At 48.8% G+C, this 15,534-nt stretch overlaps 1 protein-coding gene across 6 annotated transcripts in view; it reads left to right on the top strand.

The window, feature by feature from the left end:
• The window catches only part of Lhfpl2 (LHFPL tetraspan subfamily member 2), a 147,790-nt gene that overhangs the window by 6,490 nt on the left and 125,766 nt on the right, over positions 1-15,534 (top strand). For 2 of the 6 annotated variants that reach the window (XM_050153764.1, XM_050153767.1), the window contains exon 1: positions 13,994-14,187. The exons of the other annotated variants lie outside the window; for them this stretch is intronic. The gene's annotated coding sequence lies outside the window, so the exon portion shown is untranslated. Of the gene's footprint in view, positions 1-13,993; positions 14,188-15,534 lie in introns of those variants that run through there. 6 annotated transcript variants of the gene reach the window in all.

Here is a 15,534-nt window from a genome sequence, read left to right as displayed (position 1 = left end):
TATGTATATGTATATATATAGCCTGGCCAGCGAGTGGATTATGACCTAAGTATGTCATTATATGTGGTATGAAATTACAGATAGATAGCTATCAAGTTTTAATAATCTTTGCCACAAGACTTGCCATTTCTAAAGTAAATTTTCAGCTTTCTTGGTTCTGGTGTGTCTACTCTGTGCTGATAATTGGTCTGACCTTGTCATCTTTCGAGCCAGCCTTCCCTCAGGGCTTTGTCTGTTTCCTCAGTGAACTTTGCTTATTGGTCACTGAGGTCTTTTGAGGCCTCCCTTGGTGGTGCCCTGCAAGGCCTCTCCTTGTCGGTCCTTTCAAGTCCTCTCAGGAACCCAGGGGACACTTGCAGGCAGCCTGAGGGCAGAGGGCTGAAGTCTGTGCCAAGTTCCAGAGGAAGCTAATCATACCCGTGACCTCGACCTCATTAACTTCGCGCTGGAACCCAGAGAGCCAGCATTCCATGGCATTGTTTGACTCTGGATTGTCCCTGCTGATTTATGGTCCTGGGCCTGTATGCCTGTCTCCTCAGGGAAGGGATGCAGAAGCAGAGCCAGATGCCAGTGTGAAGGACAGGCAGCACTTCCTCACTCCTTTTAACCCCCTCAGAAGGGGACTCTGGAGTGTCATCCAGTCATTGAGCCAGGCTGAGGGGGATTTGGCCCCAGACAAAGCCGGATTGACAGGCCTGGGGTGAAGAGTGGGTGGAGCGGTGGAGGCCTGGGAGAACTGGAGAGCTGGGTGGGCTGCAGGTCCACAGTCCACAGGCGGGCTGACGGGAGTGACTGGAGTAAACCCTCACCAGGAACTCTCATCTCTTCCAGCAGGGCTTCATGGTGTCACTTGGAATCTTGTTGAAATATAGTCTGGCCCAGCAGGGCGGGTGGGGCTGGAGAGTCTCTGTATTTCTAGCAAGTTCTCTTGGTGGTGCTGCATCTGGTGTGGCGAAGCTGACACTGTGAAGGCCGAACCTTGCCCGGCCAGAGCCTATGGAGTCTGGCTTGGAACAGTTTGCCTGCTTTTACAGGGATGGGATTGAGGGCCTCGGAGCTCTCTTTGGGGCCCTGTGGCCTGCCAGGAGCAGCTGTGCAGAAATTGTCCTTAAGGTAGGGCAGGGCAGTTCTGAGGTCTTTGTGGTGTGGTATAATATGGCAGTTGGGTAGCTTGGTTCAGGCTAAATCCATTGCCTTGCCTGTTGGTTGTGCCACAAGTTCAGAGAAAGAAGACTCTAAGTTCCTCCAGTTAAACCTGCATTTTTCCCACACACCCTGTAACTTTGAAGTTATGTGCTTACAAAGCATTTTCAAAGTTGCTGATTGTTTCCCTGGAGCTTTATTCTCAACCTTGCTGAGCTCTCTGCTGGGTGCTGGCTAGGTATTTGCATTCCCAGGCCCTCCCCTGGGGTTCTGACCTATACTTTTGGACTGGGTCCTGAGAACCCACGTTTTGTAAACAAAGCTTCTAAATGGCTTTTAGAATCAGGTGGAGCCTGAGAAGTTGGCCAGGCACTGGGCCAGCCTCACCTGCTCCTCTCCAGATTGTGAAGAGCTGGCCTGGCCCCAGGGGAGCTGCCTCCAGTTTTGTTTTAACACTCTTGCCCTTAAGAAGAAACTGATAATTTGAGTGGTACCAAATCAGAGAGCGCTGTGTCAGCACCGTTCGAAGTCACTTCCCCAAAGCCTTTATTTTTAGGAATGTTTAGGAATGGGCGCTGATTACTAAGGGCTTCCAGGACTGGGGGTGGGGGTCGTTCTCTTAGATAACCGGGTTGTAAGCATTGGGCCCTGCATGCTTTGAAGGCAGTCTCATTACTGAGGTCCCCATCCCCTCCCCCATGTTGACGCAGACCCTTGAGATAAAGAGCATCTCCGTCTGAAGTAATGGGTGGACAGAAAGGACATCAAAGGCTCCCCATCTTCCTCGAACCAGCTGGGATCTGATCTAAGTGAACTGGGAGACTGAGGCAGTGGTCTCGTCCATCATTATAACAACGCCAACCTCCACGTCTACAGATATGCTTTGACTACACCCGAAGGGCGGCATCAGCATAGGAAGCATCTGAAGTGGGAAATAGTCTGTGTGCTGTTGTAATAGGAGCGGCGGGGCTGCATCCCCAGCACCTCGGCCGCCTGCTAGCTCGTGCCCGAAATAACAACACACAAATTGTATTCTTTTAAACACTGCTTGCCCATTATATCTAGCCTCTTCTCGGCTAACTCTCGCACCTGGACTAGCCCATTTCTAATAATGTGTGTAAGCACCCCAAGGTGCGCTTACCGGGAAGATTCTAGCCTACGTCCATCCTGAGTCAGAGCTTCATCGCGTGTCTCTGAGAGCAGAGCTATCTCGAGTCTCTCTCAGGAGTCTTACCTCACTTCCTCTTCCTCCTGTTTACTCCTCCCACCTATGTTTTAACCTATCAGGGCAAGCAGTTTCTTTATTGCTTAACCAATGAAATAAACAGATTGATATATGACACTCCCACATCAGTGTGCTGGCATCAGGGTGGATGCAGCAGGAAGAGTGGGCACCACTGTGCGGGGAACCAGCATCGGGAGGGGGCAGGGCCTATGCACAGGTCCTATGGGCAGGAGATCTGGTATTAGCAGCATTCCTTATGTGCCCTGGGTGTCCTCACTGCTCCTACGCTACTTGTAGACCTGTGACACACAGTGAAGTCCTTCAGCTCCCATGTGGTCATGGTGTGAGGCCCATTCCCTGGAAACAGAATATCCAATCCACTCTCTTCATGGTCAGTGTTGATCTGAGTGTTGTGTTTATGCTTTGGATCCCATTTCCCCACTTCTTAGGAAGAAAAGCGAGAGCTGTAGAAAATAAAGATGTGAGAATTGGTCTCCATCTTAGATGCATGCTTTTTAGTCATGGGTGAGAAGTGGTGGAAGCTGCCAGTGTGAGACAGGTAGCTGGTTCTTCTTGATCCTGGAATACATGGGAGATCCTGGGCTTTGGTGTCTTTGTGACCATACAAGAATCTTGTCTCTTTTGACCAGACCAAGTGTTTCCTTGCTGGAGAGCTCAGATTCTGTGCCTAGGTAGAAAGAAAAACATCATCAGAGAACAACATGTCTGCTTGCTCGAAATGCAAAGTGGAGGCTTTTCTTGGGAAGATGCTGACCCTGCGCCACACCAGGGGTGACCTGGGCTTTTCTGTGCAGTGTTTCTGCAGGCCTAGGAACTGCTCCAAACCTCCACAAAACTAGAGCTGTGTTTTTCTTTTGAGTCGAAATGGGTTTCAACTGAGTATGAAGTCTTGCCCTCAAAGTCCGTGCTGGGTTATAGACTAGGCCAGCTCTGGATCCTGCATTTAAGACACCATCCCAGCAATCCTAAAATAGCTGCAAGGGTTTTTGCATCTGCTGTACTTTTTGGGTTATGACTCACTGTTGCTGCTTCCAGGGCATCCCATTTTGTTGCTGTTCCTTTTGCTAGCATGCTGTTGGCTTGTGTTCTAGCTTTACGCATGCATCCTTGCCTCACGTGCTGGGAGAGGTTTCTCCAGCTTCTCTGAATCATCTCTGTGAGACTCCTGGGGCAGGTTGTCTTCACTTTGGCTTTTGTTCACTGTTTCTGGGACGCAACTGCTGCCTGTTCCCTTCTTTGTCTCTGGTCTGTGAACTCCCTCAGACAGGAAACCCGACATGTGTTCATTCATATGTCTTCAGTCACAGGGAAGGTCAAGTGCAGACCATATAGGAAGTCTTAATCTCTATAACATCGGGGGATGCAACCAAGACACAGGTAGATAGGCTGAGTACTAGACATTGAGCTAACATCAGGACCCCAACCCTTTGGTCAAGTGACACTGGCCAGATTTTCTGCTCTAAGACCAAGAAGCCATAGCCATGACTTGTAAGTCTCTACTGGGACCCTTAAATGAGATGCGCCAAGTTGACACAGATGCCTTTTCCATTGTTTTTCAGGTAAATGAGAAAGCAGACACTTGAGTTCACAGATGGCCTGGCATTTCTGCCATTAAGAGACACTTCATATAGATAAGAGTTGGTTCCTGGATTCACTCATGCATTGCTAGGTTGTCTTAGAATAGCACAACAGTCTGTCTTGGTAGCCATCCGAAGTTCTTAGTCACAGGAAAGAGATAGTTAAAGGAAGGGTAACGTGCTCACTGAGAAAGCTAGAAAGTGGTCCTCAGCCCCTGTTGCATTGTAAGTCACCTGGGGATGCTTGCCCAAGCGGCTGTCATGGCTAGAATATGAAATGTCCCCCTTGGGCTCATGTGTTGAACAGCTGTATTTTGGTAGCTGTATTTTGCTGAGTTCTAGAAACATTAGGAGGTAGGACTGAACTGGAGAAAGTGGGTCATCGGGGGCATGTCCTTGAGGGTGAAATCTTATCATTTCCCTTCTGTGTCTATCTGGCATGGGTGTATAGCTTCCTCCTCTCTATGTTTCTGCCGCCATGATGTTCTGCCTCATCGTAGGTCCAGGGTCAATGAACACAAGGACTGGGCACTGAAATCTCTGAACCTGTGAACCCAAGTACATCCTTCTTCTCTTAAGTTGTGTCTGTCAGGCGTCTGGTCACAGAAAAAAAAAAACAAAAAATGAAAATAAAATGTTTAATTCACTGGCTTCCTCCTTGGCTTTGCCAACCTTCTCATTCTTCACCATTTGAAGTAATGAGTGCTTTTATTTCTTCATTTAAGGCCCAATCAAAATCTCACCCATATTTATCAAACTATCTAGAGAAAGGTTCTTTGGTGTATGGCTTCTCTTAGCTGTCCAACAGAATAGGCAGTGTTCTATCTACATGACTCCATGCCCTTTCAGCGTTGAACTCAGCTTCCTTGCTCCTTTGGCTGTCATCTTCCATCTCCTGTGGTTCCTGACATAGAACAGATGTTCAATTATCGAATAAGTAACAGTCAGAAGAAAAACTAAACTGAGGTATAGCATCCTACCCCTCCAACCGCAAGAAACAATGTGTTTCTAAAATTTGTAATTTGTAGAGTGTCTTGTAGATTAATTACTTGGCCGTTTGCATAATCTTATTAAATCAGGAAGAGTTTTGATTCTTTTCCTGATTGGAAAGGATGAGAAGGTAGGATTTTGTCTGCTTCTTGAATAGTGTGACATTGGTCATGGGGCAGAATGGGGTCATAAGCAGCCAGCGCTCTTGACTGTCCTTGGAGAAACATTGTTAATCAAGACCCGTAAGACCCGTCAAGCATTGGCATGCGGACCAGCACTCAGTCTTGTATCTGCATGTGTAGGCATATGGGAACAGACACGAGGTTTTCCAACTGGCTACCCAGGAAGAAATAAAAAGCCCTTCAGGGACTCAGGCATTTGTTTCAAACTATAGATTTTGATTGTTGTGATAGAAGCATTGGGACAGAGCTTGTTGGGTCCCCCTTACTTCTCAGTGTGTTGAATGTTCTGAGTCACACTGGACGCCTTGGGATGAGGCAGCTTTATCCTGTGAATTGGGAGTAGCGCCTTCCCAAGTGGTTCACCTAAGTGTTGGAGTCAGAATGGGAGCAGCATCCTTCCAGGAGCTGGGGGTAATTGAGTTCACTGAATCATGGGGGTGTTACTTGAATCTAATCAAGACTGTTGCCATGAAGGGAAATGTGACCTTGAGGTTCTATCCGTTCTTCGCCTTTTCATCCTGCTCCTGCAGTAGCTCAACTTGGGGTCTTTCCCAGTCACTTTTCTGGGTGTGTGCTGCATTGGAGCAAAGAGAAAGGGGTTATCTGCCTGCTTCTATGGATGCACTCCCTCCAGCTGTCTGGCCAGTAGTGGCGGCTGCAATAGAGCAGGCCTGTACCCATGGCCTCTTCTACTGTACAGCACCCCAAAAAAGAAGTTAGCAAAAGACAAGGCAGCAGCAGGAACTTGACTCCCAGTTCTCCTCTTCATGGTTTTAATGTTTCTGGGACCTGAAGAGAGAATAAGGATTTCACCGTTGCCTGGAAATTTCCAGTCTCCATGCAGTGTTGGTCTACTGCATTTGAAAACAGACCCAGAAAATAAGTGGAAAGGAAAAGGTTCAGGTGTTAAAGCGTGAGCTGGTTTTGGACTCTTTGGAATTGGAAGTATTGTTAAAATCTGCTGTACCATCTCTAAAGAAGCGGTGTTCGGGGCTTTTGGGGTGCCTGGTCCCTACCCTTTCTGGCAGGCACATGGGGAGCGCCTGGCAGTTTAGTGTGAGCAGTGAGCATCTCTGGTGGGGTGGGGCTGACTTTCAGAGAATCTTGTTTTAATATTCTTAGCAGGCCAGGAAAACAAAAACAGACCAAGGCTAGAAAGCTAGCTGGGGCATTTAGTGTCCTGCTCTAAACTGCTTTTGCAGAGGTAAGATTGGTTCCCAGCACCTACATCGGGAAGCTTGCAACTGCTTGGCACTTTGGCTCCAGGGAATCTGGTGACCTCCTCTGGCCTCCACAGGCACTGCATTCAGATGTGCTGCCCAACACATATACACATGTATGGCTAAAAAAAAAAAATTAAATCTTAAAAACAGCAAAGAAGGTCAAACCTTCATACTAATTGGGTTGCCTTACTCACGGGGCTGGCTGTGTGACATGCCTGGAGGCATGTCTCAACTGGATCACTAGTTAAATCTCACATCATCCTAATTGAGAGCCCAAGTAATATATCTGGTTGCTAATTTTCTTAAGAGTTTCCGAGTTGGTTCTGTGTGTTTTGGATTTGTATGTTCATTCAGTGAAAGCTTTCTAAAGATGGGGCTGTGGGTGCCTAGTTGGTCCAATTTACAGATCTGGGTCTGTGCATTTTTAATATGACTGTCCTAGCACACTGATTCAAGGATGCTGACGTGTGGAGCCTTTACTTGGGGAGAGGTATTTAGAAACAACCAAAGTCATAATAGTCAGTGGATGCAGCTACTAGTCTACTAGTTTGGGGCTCCAGGGTTACTAACCTATGGGCTCTGATTTAGTGCTGAGATGATATCTGGGAGGTAGCAGCAAATACATACATTCTCACATACATATATATATATACATGGCATGCATACTTCTTGCATACATAAGTATATACATGCGTACATATCTAAACTCTATCCCTTTACACAATCAGGCTTCATAGTTGTTCTTATTATTTTTTACATTGTGTTTGTGCATGTGTGTGAGAGACAGAGATAGAGAGACAGGTAGACACAGAGAAAAAAGAGAACTTTTAGATGTTGTTGACTCTCCTTCCACCATGTGGGTCTTGGGAATTGAACTCAGGGGTCAAATGTGACCATAATGACATAACTACCAAGTCATCTTGCTGGCCCCTTTTTAGTTTTGGTTGTTGTTTGTTTTAAGATGTAGCTCCTAACAGAGAAAGCAGTCTCCCAAATAGCCTTTCAAGAAAAGGCAGAGCGGGTTCCCCGATGGACATCTCTGGATTCTGTCTGCTTGCCTCTATTTCCAGATCACAATCAATGCATAATTTAGGAGCACTTTTTCTTGGATCAGGTAGCTGTCAGCTGTAATTTTTGGCTGGCGTCTTACCCACTGTTGGATCTTGTTGTTGATTGGAAAGATGTGCAGATCCGTTTTCCAGGAAAGGTCCATTTCCAGTGGAATATGTTAAGCATTTTGCTTTATAAAGATGCTGCTCTCTACACTCTTATGGCCTCTTTCAGTTAAGCAATAGCTCTTCCTTCTGTAGGGTCTTTTAAGACTGTGGACCTGAGCTGGGAACTTTTCTTAGGAGGCATGAAGAATTTAAGGCAGCCTGGGTTATAGAGCCAAACAATGTACAAAGAAAAATCCGAAATTATGACTTTCTTCCCCCATATCTTCTTCAGTGATACTGAGTAAATTCCATGCATTTTGTATCGTCCATTTTGTATCGTAGAGTAGAGCAGTTTTCTATTTTGCAATTTTGAGCCCTGGGATTCTCTTGGACAGTCCACGGTTCTTCAGAGCAGGAAACCATGGGCTGTCCCAGGAGCCCTGCTGATGACTTGTGGCTCCTTCCTTGTTTTCTCGATGGACAGCTCTACTGTCCACGTCCACCAACAAGCTCCCTTCCCCTTGTGGCTGCAATTTGACAAACAGAGTCAAAACTCCTATTGCAGCCCAGCATGCTGGGGACAATATTTCTCTTTCTCCTTGTTGCTGGGTTCAAAGTCCACTTACTGTGTATGGGGGCAGTCAGCCCTCCTGAGGTGCTGGCTCTAGGGGGCCTGTGTGGTTGCCTGGTGGACAATTAACCACGTTGACCCTCCTCTTGCCTCGGCCTTTCTAGCTGAGTTGATGCTAATGCCCTGAGTGAGTAGGGGCAGCTGTGCTGGTGGGCAGACCAGCAGGCCCGGGTGGGGAACCATCTGATCTTGTTCAAAGCGGACGTCTCTGAAGCATGAAGATTGAACTGATGGTGACCCCACCCGGGGGAAAAGGAAGGTCCCTCTGGAGAGCCGCTGAGACGACGAAGCCGTCAGTTACTAATCCCATTGGCCTGTGGGTCTTCGGGTCTCAGGGCCGTGTAAAGGAGAGAGAATTGGGGTTGAAAGTAATAAAGAAGGCTTAAGGGAGAGAAGCAGGGGTCAGTCCATCTAATTTTGTGCCTATTACTGAAGAATAAAAAGAGGTAATTTCATTAGGCCCCTTGAGATCTCTATCACAGTAAGATGGCATTTGAGGAGGCAATAGAGCCTCCCAGGACTGTCACCTCCCTCTTGTGACTCAGAGCTGGGTCCCCATGGAGCCGTGGAGGCCTTAGGAACTAAAGGCCTATCAGGGCACGGTGGGCAGGACGGTCAGTTAGTGAGAGGATAATTTCTGTGATCCCAGCGGATGACTGCAGTGCACACGAGGCACGAGCTGAGACTAAATCCTGCAGATGTGTCTCTTTCCTCCCAGGAAGGCTTGCTAGTCAGTCATCTCTAGTGGACTTGGTTTGTCCAGGGCACACTGATCACCCACCACAGATCTCTGAACTAAACATGTTTGACGTCCTGACCCCCAAGATGGGGCCTCACAGTTTTCTGCCCCATGAGGGCCCATTTGTTCACAGTGCACGTTCTTATCTGTTGCTTCTAGTGGGCCCTGGTGGGGCAAGCGCAGGTCTTCTCCACATTTCCAGGGAAAAGGACTGCGTCTGTGGGCCCTGACTGAAAGAAGCAGAAGAGGGCCGAGCATGGTGCATTCTCTCAGGAGGGGAAGAAAGAACGGCAGCAGACAGTTCTCAGTGCCAGCCACCAGCTGGCACCATTCCCCGCTTAGGGTGGCAGGAAAGGCTGGCTGTGTGTCTGACGTAGGCCTAAGTAAAGTGATAGGCCCTTCCTAGAGGCTGTCTGTGGTCAGAATGGACAGCAGCCCTCACTGTCCACCACTTCAGTTGCACTCTTGCTGTCTTGGGTCTGGCTGTTTTTTAGTGGCCTCACCTATGGCCACTTCTTGTAGTATTTGGAGTCAGGGCTGAGAGGGATGAGCAGTGTGCTAGAGAAACAACAAACCACAGTGCATCGATTGGAGCTGAGGTCTGGGGAGTCCTACAAACTCTATTGACACTGTTGACCCAGGAACCCTGCAAGTTGGCAGTGGAGGATGTAGATACCTTTCTGTCTGGTGGGCACGTGTCCTTGAGATTTCCCAGGAGATGAGACAGTGGCCAGATATTTTCCTGAAACTATGGACTGCTGGGGTGAGGGCAGTGAAGGCAAGTTGTCCTTGTCTCATGAACTCTGAGCATGTGCTTTTGCTCTGTTGTCCTTGGAGGTGAATGTCCCCCTGCTATGGCCTATCCTCATCCCCATCCCCATCCTCATCCCCATCCTCACCCCTGTCCCCATCCTCATCCCCACCCCATCCTCTTCTCCATCCTCATCCCCATCCTCACCCCTGTCCCCATCCTCATCTCCATCCTCATCCCCATCCCCACCCCACCCCATCCCATCCTCATCCCCATCCTCATCCCCACCCCATTCCCATTCTCATCCCCATCTTCATCCCCATCCTCTTCCCCCATCCTCATCCCCATCCTCATCAACATCCCCATCCTCATCCCCATCCTCATCCCCATCCTCATCAACATCCCCATCCTCATCCTCATCCTCTTTCCCATCCTCACCCCATCCCCATCCTCATCCCCACCCCATCCTCATCCCCATCCTCTTCCCCATCCTCATCCTCTTCCCCATCCTCATCCCCACCCCATCCTCATCCTCTTCCCCATCCTCATCCCCATCCTCATCCTCATCCCCATCTTCATCTTCATCCCCATCCCCATCCTTATCCCCACCCCATCCTCATCCCCATCCTTATTCCCATCTTCATCCCCATCCCCATCCTCATCCCCATCCCGACTCTCCCTTCAAGACTTCAGCTAATCAGAAGTTGGCTGTACTTCAGGGGCTCTTGAGAGTTTTTCTCTCTGTGTTCAGAAATGATGTGAGTGATGGAGAAATAAACAGACCCGGACAGCATGCAAGGAGGGCCTGCTGCCCTGTTCAGGTTTCCTCTGTGGAGTAGGGTCCCTGTGCCAAGAGGCCTGCGATGTACACACCAGCATGTCTTCCAGGCCGGGGTGCTACTCTGCCTGATAAACCCCCAGATGAAGACAGGTAGTTCCTGGTTGGCTGGATGGAAGTAAGTCACATGGCTGCAGCCTGAGTTATATGAATGTGGAGCTAAAATAAATAGCATGTGTTCAAGGAAGCAGAACATTCTGGAATGCTTGGTGGGGGCTTCTTGTCCAAGCCTTTAATTTTAATGTCAGGCACCACACGACCAGGCAGATGCCCATGGGGGCAGTGGTGCTTATCTGTCTTGCTTTCTCCCCTCCTTGCCTTTGCCACGGGTGTCTGCTAGGAGCTCGGTGGGCGTTTTTAGGTGAGCAATTGCTATAAACAAAGCTTTGATGGCTGGGCAGTTCAGTGTGCCAGGAAGTTTCTAATCTGTAAGTGGTGCCAAGTGGCTTTTATACAGCGAGATACTTTCTTGAGAATATTTACAGGTTAAAAACCCGAGACATAATAAGATTAAACTGGCTCCTTCAGGTTCGTCATGCTTTTGAGGGAGCTTGTGAGGCAGGACTGCCATGTGCTATGTGCCTGAGTCCTTTTGCCTTGGGTTCTGTCGGAATGGTCTCCTTAGGATAGATACGGCTGATGGCCTCATGGCTTAGTGTCCCTGGAGGGGTCTAAATGATGTTGGAAAAAAATAGGCTTGGAGTTCCCTTTTCTGCTTAAGTATACTTTGGTGCCTGGTCAGCTCATCTGCAGAGGGATGGGTTGCTTGCAGGATCAGACCTAGTCTGTAACATGTGTGTGCACAAAAAATGTTGCAGGGTGATCAGGAGGTCAAAGAGTGTGGTGTGTGTGTGTGTGTGTGTGTGTGTGTGTGTGTGTGTGTGTGTGTGTGTGTGTGCACGCACGCGTTTTCTGCCTTGTTTTATTTAGATAGGGCCCCTTACTGCTTTGACAAGCTCAAGGGATCCACCTGTCTTTGCCTCCCCAGGGCTGGGATCACAAGCACGTGCTACCACGCCCAGCATTTCCTATGGGTTCTGGGGATCTGATACTCAGGTTTGCATGGTAAGAACTTTACCAACTGAGCCACTTCCTTGGCCTCCCTGGTGTGTTTGCTCACTTCAGTGGCAGAACAATGGTTCTGTTTTCCATAGTGTGTCCACTGCTGCCCAAACCCAGCTTGTGAACCGTAGCCTTGCTGTTGTGGGATGCCACCAAGGAAACCAGGTCTTGCAGTGTGCTTCAAAATCCACAGTGGTCAACCCAGTGTGGTCAGAAGGCACCCGGCTTCTTAGGCTGGCCACTCAAAGCCTGGCTCTTGATCTCCTCTCCACTGTTTAACTTGGCTAACACATAAACCAGGGGAGATTTATGCTGACAGTACAAGGGAGTCACAATGTTTAGAATGGCTATAGGAGATTAATTAAAGATTAAAGGTTGACAAAGAGCTTGTAAAGTCACAAACTTCCTTTAAGTTCCCATTGGCCTAACGGCACATGCTCGCTTGCTGCTTGGTGGGTCATCCATTGACCGCCATCCATTCTTCCAGCTAAGTTAATCATGTCCCTGGAGGTTAAGCGCTAGGCTTCACCACTTGGCTGCGATGGTAGGGGGCCAGTTCTTCTTTGCAACTTCTGTATCATGTGTCTGAAATATTTCTCCAGGGCTCCCGTGTCAAAAGCTTGGCTCCCGACCCACAGTGCTGCTAAGAAGTGGGGAGCCTTTATGAGATGGGGCCTTGCGAACAGTCTTAGGTCACTGAGGTGACACGGGTGGATGCCAGGGCTCCAGCCTCCTTGTAGCTCTCTCATGTTGGCCACAAGGTGGGCAGCTTGGTCTATCACATGCTACTCCCAGCACCTGCTGCCTTGCCAAATGCAATGAGGCTAACAGCAATTCATCCAAACCTCCAATACTGAGCCAAAACGAACCCTCTTTCTTATTGCAGGGACTGGTTACAGTAACAGAAAGCTGACTCGAGCAACTGACCATGCTCATGTGGGGTTTCTGTGTCACCGTAAGGGGGAGAACTCAGTTCCTTCTGTCTCAGCTATGGCCAATACTGCCTTTGCAGGACCTCTTCTCTCCCGGACATGTGTTGTAGCCTCAGATAGCCCAGCTCCCAGTGGGTCAGAGGCCCAGGTGCAGTCAACCCTCATCTACAGCTATGAACAAGCAGGTCTGTAGTGTAGATCGCCGGGCTCATTGGTGGGACGCTGGCAGGCTTGCAGCAGCCCCAGAGGTAGACCTGAGAGGCAGTGGTGAGAGGGTCATTAAAGTTTCCTGGGTTAGTAGAGCTTGCACAAGGACAGCAAACTTCACCTTGCTCAGCGACACTCACTGCTAACTTCCTTTGTTAAAACTAGGCCTTGGGAAGTGATTTGATTTTTGTGGTACCATCATTATTGCCTGGGGTTTAGACTTAGATCGATCTATCTATCTATCTATCTCTATCTATCTATCTATCTATCTATCTATCTATCTATCTATCTATCTATCTATCTATCTATCAGGGTTTCTCTCTCTCCCTCTCCCTTCCATTCTTCTTTCCTTTCGGGTTTTTCCAGAAGGGTTGCTCTGTGTAGCCCTGGCTATCCTGAAACTCGCTCTGTAGACCAGGCTGGCCTTGAACTCAGAGATCCACCTGCCTCTGCCTCCTAAGAACTGGGATTAAAGGCGTGCGCCACCACTGCCAGGCTAGAGTTAAACTTCTTATGGGGCTTGTCATTGGCACTGAGTTGCAGTTAATTGTGATCTGTGTTTTGGAAGAGGACAGTAAATGTTTACTTGATCTCCAAATAGTCGGGGTGCAAAACGAAGCAAGTTAAAAGCTAATCAAGAATCATGTGTGTGGATAGAAAGTTGATCTGGAAAACCTTCCATTCACTCGGGAAAAGTGTGATTCTTTTCCTCAGGGCATGTGAAGTGTAAACAAAAGCCAGGTGGGTGTTCCCAGCTTCCTCAGATATGAACCCGAGTTTCAATGGAGGGCATTTTATAATAGAAAGCACAGTCTTCAGAGGAGAAGCCTTCCAGCACGGCCCGGTCATGATGCCACCTTTGGTTAAGTCAGTTACTAATTCCTTCAGACTATGGAAGCTCACAAGCAGCACGAAGCTTCAGAAAACTGCATTTTCTGATAATGTTAATGACCACGCACACAGGGTTAGGGGTGTGTTTGTGTGTTTGGTTTTTTACTGTGCAACCCTTTAAATATTTTACCAACTAAAAAACATTAGAAAGCTTGTATCAGGGTCGTTGGAGGAAAAGGATTCTTCGGTAGCCCCCTTGCCTTTCCCCAATCTTGACAGGGTAAGGATATATGCACGGTAGAAGACCTTACCCCTCTTTGTCCCCAGAACTGTTCTGTACCCCACTTCCCAGTACCAGACTCTGTGACCTCAGGCAAGAGGGCCTAGTGCCCTACCCTGACAGGTGTGGCTAATCATGCCCTGGCTTACAGGTAAGGGTTGAGGTCCAGAGCAGTCAGGTTAACTGTTCCTCTGCCCCGCCCTGCCCTCAGGGTGACTGGGAGCAGGTACTGCCCCGAGCTTTCCCCGTCAGAGCAGAGCTTGCTGCCGGGCAGTGTCCTGCTGCCCTTGTGTTTACTCTTGCTCCAGAACAGACAGGGATTCTGGAAGCTGGCATTTACCAGGCCTTCCTTTGCTTTTGGGATCAAGAGACTTCTGCAGTGTGTACATTACTGTGAGGTAAGATTAGTGGCCACTTTAACAGATTAAATTTGCCCTGTGGTCAGATTTATTAGAGAGTGTGTGTTTCTTGGGAGACTTGCCTTCAGCTGAGTACCAGTGTTTGTGGGCTAACATGTGAGCTGAAAAGGGTGAAACGCCCCAAACCTGGGTGAGAAGTGTTTACGTTTCTCTCCGGAGAGCCAACATACCACACGCCATCTATAGGCCTGGCCTGCTCACAGTCACTGCGGCACGTACCAGTCCAGTAATGTAATTTATTGCCCTCGGGGAAATGTGGTTTCATGTGCTGTGTATTGGTGTCACTGAAACCTTGTTTTAAGAGGAAAATAGCAATTAATGTTTGGAAATAGGAAATAGCTGTACAAATTTGTGGTGGAAGAGACTCAATAAAAATGACTATCCGGCATTCCCCGGAAGGTGAGCATTAGTTTATAAACGGTGTTTTCTGTCTGGGGGCCTCACGGCTTCTGATGTGTACGCCTGCCACAAACAGAGCCGGGCATGGGAGATAGGGCTACTACTTGGGAGAGAGCGATGGTGCAGCCACCCAGGCCTGCATCTGTGTCTTCCCGAGGACAGGTGGCCGAGGTCAGATGAGGCCAAGTCTGTGTCACTGCTGCTATTGTTCCCCTGCTGGGAGGTGACAGGTGGAGGAGCCAGCTTGAGAAAGCCGGGGTTAATCTGTAACTCTCGGTTTGCTGGCTTGCACGCATGAACGTCTCAGCTCATTGTTTTAACAGACAAAGGGCCATGGCTAAGGCGGCCTGCTTTAAGATTGTGTTTGTCTTTAGCGTCACTGGGGAGACTGAGCCGTCCAAGTTAAAGTGCTTGTGTGTGAGAACAGCTTCACCGTGGGATTGGGGACTTCGGGTTTGCAGGGCAGAGCTTTTTACAATGAGGTATTTCTGTGGAGCCACGGCGAGTGCACATTTAACCCAGAGCGTTGGCCTGTTCAGACGTGTGCGTGCGGTTCGGAGCTGGAGAAGTGAAGAGGAAACCTCCCTGGCCCTGCTTAGCCGCCCAGTTCAGGCCGAGTGTGCCTTGAAGCGGGGATTCTTCAGCGCTGGCGCTATTGCCGTTTACACTGGGTCATTCTTTGTTGTGGGTGCCCTCCTGTACATTCGGGGTGTTTAGCCATATCCTTGGCCTCTGCCAGGAGGCAGGACCCCGTCCCCCAGCTGGGATGCCATGAGGTGTCTGCAGACGTCGCTGACAGAGTTTGTCCTTGAGAGGGAAGGAGAGCATGCTAGCTTTCTTTCCAGGTTGAGGACCACTGTGCTGCCTTAGGAAAACACACTTTACAAATTCCTACCGTATATGGATCTGGTTTTAAGGAACAGTTTT

Source organism: Alexandromys fortis, unplaced genomic scaffold (genome assembly GCF_014885135.2).
Source record: "Alexandromys fortis isolate MF-2015 unplaced genomic scaffold, M_Fortis_MF-2015_v1.1 scaffold_79, whole genome shotgun sequence".
NCBI classification, from domain to species: domain Eukaryota; kingdom Metazoa; phylum Chordata; class Mammalia; order Rodentia; family Cricetidae; genus Alexandromys; species Alexandromys fortis.
The sequence above is the reverse complement of the archived record's forward strand: the minus strand, read 5'-3'. Positions and strand labels throughout refer to the sequence as shown.